This window comes from Cajanus cajan, chromosome 6 (assembly GCF_000230855.2).
Source record: "Cajanus cajan strain Asha chromosome 6, NIPB_CcT2T_4, whole genome shotgun sequence".
Taxonomy (NCBI): Eukaryota; Viridiplantae; Streptophyta; class Magnoliopsida; order Fabales; family Fabaceae; genus Cajanus; species Cajanus cajan.
Window position 1 is genome coordinate 37724112 of NC_138522.1, and position 6000 is coordinate 37730111.

The following is a 6000-nucleotide window of genomic DNA, read 5'->3' on the forward strand; positions in this document are numbered from 1 at the left end:
ATTTATAAACACGCAATTTCTTTGGTTGAAAACTAATTCATAATAGATAGATTTCAGAATTTAGAATATACATTGCGCGCCAAAATTATAATTTTTTTTTTGTTGATAATATGCCTAGCTCATTGTTATATAAACACGGTTATTAATTTCGTGTGCTGGAATAATTTTTGAGAATAGGTAACTTTATTTTAAAATAATTATTTTTTCCTAACAATGTTTAAGTAGAGATACATATAAAGTCGTTCCAAACCATGAATTTGGTATACAAAACTTAGTAACGATTTTCTTTCCCCCCCCCCCCCCCCCCCCCAAATTATGTAAAAAAAAATTGATACAATTATCCTTAACATTATTATTATTTTCGTAAGAATTTCTTTTATCCATCATATTTACAAAAAAGTTTTTTATATCACTTTATTTTCTGTTTTTTCTCCTCGATCGAATACCAAGATGCCTTAATTACTATTTATGATTCAAGTAGGTTAAATTGTAATGCGTTTTAACTTGGTTTCTTTTTCACAATATATATATATATATATATATATATGAAGAGAACAATAAGGGTATAAGTAGATATGAGTAATTCATGAACTCGAACTGACCCAAACTAACCTAATGAATTTGGATTGAATTTTTTTCAGTGTTTGAATCAACTTCGACCCGATCAAAATTTAATATTGTACATATCGCGTAAACCCATCCATTATTGACCCAACCCAATCTAGTAATAATAATAATAATAATAATAATAATAATAATAATAATAATAATAATAATAATAATAATAATATTTGAATGATCATTTATTTAGAATAATACTCACTATTACTCTTATTTAGTAATAAAGTTTTGTGTTTTAGGTTGATAACATTATAAAAATATTGTATATTTATTTTAATTTTATTTTGTATTTAATTAATGTTAGTTTTTTTGAGTTGATAATAATGTAATAAATTAATAAATTTATTTTAAAATTTAATTTGCATCATTGTTTTCTTTATAAGGTGATAATATAGAATTTGTAAAGATGAATCAAATGATTTACATCTATTTTGAAATATTAAGATTTTTACAAAAATAAATAAATATAATTATGTTAACCCGATTAGCCCAATCCAACTCAACATGTTCGTGATTAAGTTGGGTTGGATTGAGTTCTAATTTTTTTCTTTTTTACATAAATTCAACCCAACTCAACTTATTAAATTTTGATCGGGTCAAGTAACGAGTTTATCTAAATCCGGTCTAATCTAACCTACTTACATTCCTAGTGAACAGATAAACAATTACCGTGTAAATTTAATTAATTGGAATAAATAAATATATAATTAAAATTTTTTCTCAAAACATGATTTGGAGGGCAGCTACGTAGCTTAAGTAGATCCATATATTTCATACTATGTATCTTGCAACTACCCAAATATTTTCCATTCTTGGAATATTAAGTCTGACGTAAAATGGACACTGAAATCAAACAATGATGTCATAACTGTCAATTTGGATATATGGCAACAAAATGCAGGAGTGTGAAAATTAAAAAAGGTATATGTAATGTAGTAGCCTAGTAGGCCATGAATAATTAATATATAGGTGTTTTCAATATGGCTGCATTATTAAAAGAGTTAATTATCAACTCATCTTAAAGTTTTTTTACACTGACAACTAATCATATCTTTTAATAATATAATGTTAGTTACTTATTTAATAAAATAAAAATAAAATAAAATAATTTAAAAGATATAATTGATTATTAGTGTAAAAATTTTTACACTGATAATGTATAGATAATTAGCTCTTATTAAAAAAGTTAATTAAAACCATATATTTCAATAAGTTTTTGCTTTAATGCTAAACGTGCGTAAGCAATTGATGGACTTAGGCATCTATTTCACACTTATATTTGTCCAAAAGGAAACACAGAATGTAAATGGTACAAGTGTGCTATTGGCAAAATAAACATCCTCGCTAGTGTCAATAAACCTTATTATATATATACATAACAAGATGACATATAGGGAAAGATACAAAACTAAAACCTATATTAGAATGTTTGGAAACTCAAAGGTAGAGCAAGTAAATGAAAATGTGATATCTTAAGAAAAATGTAACAAACTAAATAACTTTAATTAGTTAAGTTACACATGAATTATACGCGTTTTAATTAAGGTTATTTCTTTGTATGGTAACTGTAATTTTCACCACCTCGGGCAGCGGATCAATCGGATATAATAAGCAAATCATAATATTCAATGTATAAACAAAATGAATATATTTTATATGGTAGATAAATATACAGCTCAATTATTCAATAGCTCGCTGCATGTATTTTTTCAACAAATAAAGGAAAAATACTTATATATATATATATATATAATATATATATAATATATATATATATATATATATATATATATATATATATTTCATTTTGATTTATGTGCTGCTATTTTTATTTATTTATTTATTTCATACAACAGTATAATATTAAAAAAAAAAAATAGAGGACTTATCATTTTTCTACATGTCACTCAATTCCATATATTTTCTTCTAAAGAAATGCTACGTGATCTCTTTATATAGCACACCCTATTTTTCACCATTATTGATATACTTATGCATAAATAATAAATATTTTTTGTTATTTATGCGTGAGTATACGTATATGTGAGAGTAGTTGAAAATGAGAATGAGATAAAAATTATTGTTACATTTGAAAGTTAAAATACTTAATTAGAATAGGAAATGACATCTCATAATTGTAAGAAATCAATGACATGCTGTTAAAATCTTTAAAATATTAACTCATTTAAGATGTGTGAAAATGAATACGCTTATATATAACAATTTTTTCTCAAAAATAAATAGATTTTTTTAATATTAATTAATTTAATATATTGTCAAAAATTAACTAAGTTGATAGATATTTACAATATAATTTCTCTTGGTTTATTTGAGTTTTTGAGAAAAGAGATGAAAAAGTCTATATATTATAATACAAAAAATATCTCCAAAATAATTAAAATGACAAATACATAATAATTATTAATAATTAAATAAAAATAATATATAAACTAATTGATAGTTTGATTTGATTTAAATTTTATATAAATTTAATATTCGAATAAATCAATATTGAATAATTTAGATTTAATTGGTTTGATTCAAATTTTAAATATTTTTTTAAACTAATTTAATTAGTTTAATTTCGATTATAAGTTCATCAAGTTGATTTCCAATCATAACTCACATCTATGTATGCACTAAAACTTGCGATGATATATTTTGTTTATAAAAAAATTATGACAATGATAATCAACGAATGAAATACATCAACTTTAAATCAAATTCAAGTCTAACAAAATCTTTGTTAATTTAAAATGTAAAAAGTATTATTAAATAAAGTCGAGTTATAAAATGTGACATAATAAATTATTTTTATATATACTAATAGAAAAAAAGAGTATTCGTGTCTTTTAATTTTTTAAACTTAAAGAAAAATAATTTAAGAGTGATTTTAAGTGATTAATTATAAAATATAAGAGATTTTTCTTTTAGATGCACAACAATCCATTAAAAATGGAGATAAAAAACAGTTATACTTTTTCATATGTTCTTTATAATATAATAATATATAAGATGATGCCAAAATGATATATTATAATTAAATAAACATTTTTTTAGTTCTTTTAAATATTAAATTAAGCTTATTTGTAAAAAAATAAAAGCAAAATTTTAATCATCATAAATTTATTTAGATTTTTAAATAGTCTTTATCACCATTTACATTTACAAATATGTAGTATACATCTAGACATTCCATGTCACATGTCACCTTAATATAGTTGTTGATGTAACATGACTAAATGCTTGTTAAGTTACTACTACATAATGACAATGCATGACCATATTAAGAAAAATAAGAATATAAATTTATAAACTAAAAAATCAACAAAAATTTAGAGAAGTAAAATCAACTTAACACTATATTTTTAAGAATTAAAAAAATTAAATCTATTATAAAATGATATATTAGTACAATAATAAATGAATTTAAAAACAAAATAAACAATTCTATATATATATATATAAATCAATTAGCCACTTAATTTTTAAATAGTTTTTCTTGCTTACAAAGTGTGTCATTCTTCTAGAACAACATAAACTAAAAAAACCTCCAAAATTTTAGTTAAAACTTAAATTAGCTAGTGCCGGCAGTTGGCAGGTACAAAATAAAATAGCGAACGATAGCTTTCTATGTATGAGTCAAGTAGAATTCACCATCCAAATCAAGTGTCACACATGTACACACTCATGTAATTCCCAATCCCATCTTTTCCTTCTTCTTTAACCTTTAATTAATACATAAATTATATATTATTAATGTTTTTCTTTAAATTGCAGCAATATTCGTTGCTTCATAGCATCTAGTCATAGCCACTATCTTTGACATATGTAGCTATGTAGGTCTTGGGATACAATTATAAGAGTGTGGATAGAAACTTATATCGTTGAATTGTGCTATGAATCTGTCAATTTGGAAACATAGGCAATCTTCAATCTCACAAGACTTCAAAAATATCCAAACTTTTGTAAAAAGGTTAATAACAATATATATTTTTTAATTTTATAAAATGAAGTACTATTCTACATATACATATTTTTAGGCTACAAAATGATCATACACATATTTTTAGGCTACAAAATGATCAGTTCCACGAGGGCAATTAATAAGGAGCATGGATATAATTAAACCCCATCTATTTATCTTTACAGTTTTCTTTTTCATCCACTATAAAAAAGCTATATATGCAGACTTTATGGAAGTATGGAACTAAATAGAATAAATTAAAGCAAGCATTGCACTTTAACTTATCCATTTCAACAATTTATTTTTACTGCTTATTTTATATATTTATAATAATAGTTATAAGTAAAAGTTACCCTTTGTTTTTCTCGTTTTTGTATTGATGACAATAAAATTAATTGTCAAACTTACTTCTTACAATTTCATATAACTTACTTAATCTCTTTATTATTAATCTAATTCTAATTTGAATAACCTAATCGTAAACTATATAATTATTATTGTAGATTTATTTTTAATATTACTGCACGAAAAGAGACTTATGAATATTCTTTTCTTACAAAAATACGAAAATAATGATTGTTGATAAAATTAAAAATTACTTCTTTCTATAAATAGTGTTGCCTAAACACGAAGTGATGGGATGATTACTCAAAACTCCATTATTGGAAGAACATAAATTCTTTTTTATATAATATAAAAAATATAATTAAAATATTAAAATTTATTAGAAAAAGTAAAATAATTATGAAATAATATTAGATATAAAGAGAAAAATGCGATACATTATTGACTTTTTTTCTTTTTCTTTTTTTATTATTGTAAATTTCATAAATATTAATATAAAATAATAAACAAGAGTTGCCTTTAATTTTCTCTTTTCATTTATCTATAGTTTATTTTATTTTCTTTCAACTTTTTAAATCATGACCCATCTTATTTTAATAAAACCTTAAAATTAAATTATGAATCTCCTCCTCTTTGTCACAGACTTCTTTGTTATGTGTCACCATAATTAATATATTTTTTTGTTACATAATGGTCTCTAATAATAACTCATAGTCTTGTATTGTACATTTAGTCATTTGTTATGAAATTGTGTTTAACTACTGTATATTTACACTTTTAAGTTTGAATATTAAAGTCATAAGTAATATTCAAATATTTATGAGAACATTATTTTTTCACTCGGAACATTATTTATGTTTCCTCTTAATTATCAGTCCAACTTATCTCTATTCCAAAATTATGCTTGCTCGAATTTTTAGAATTTAGTTACTTAGATTAAAGGAGCAACATGTCAAACAATTATTAGCATCAATAACAACAAAAGCTTTTTCCAACTAAGTGGCACTACAAAAAAAAATCAATTTAGCCACTGAAATTAGCGATCGATTTTTTTCCATCGCTAATAG